Here is a 326-nt window from a genome sequence, read left to right on the forward strand (position 1 = left end):
TTAAGAGGGAAAAATGGGGGAGAGAAAAACTATGCAGAGTTCAACGGTCCAACATGGCGAAATGACTGGAAAAAAGAAGCTGAATGAAAGAGAAATAATAATAATAATAATAATAATAATAATAATAATAATAATAATAATCAATGCCTACCTACAAAGAACTACCACGCCAACATATTAAAGAACGGCAGCTCTCCATTATGTCGTATATGCCAACAACAAAATGAGACCATCGATCATGTTGTCTCCATGTGCAGTCTGCTTGCGCCTACAAAGTATCTCAACAGGCATGATAGAGCTGCACAATATATTCACTGGGTAATATG

Source organism: Octopus bimaculoides, chromosome 18 (assembly GCF_001194135.2).
Source record: "Octopus bimaculoides isolate UCB-OBI-ISO-001 chromosome 18, ASM119413v2, whole genome shotgun sequence".
NCBI lineage: Eukaryota > Metazoa > Mollusca > Cephalopoda > Octopoda > Octopodidae > Octopus > Octopus bimaculoides.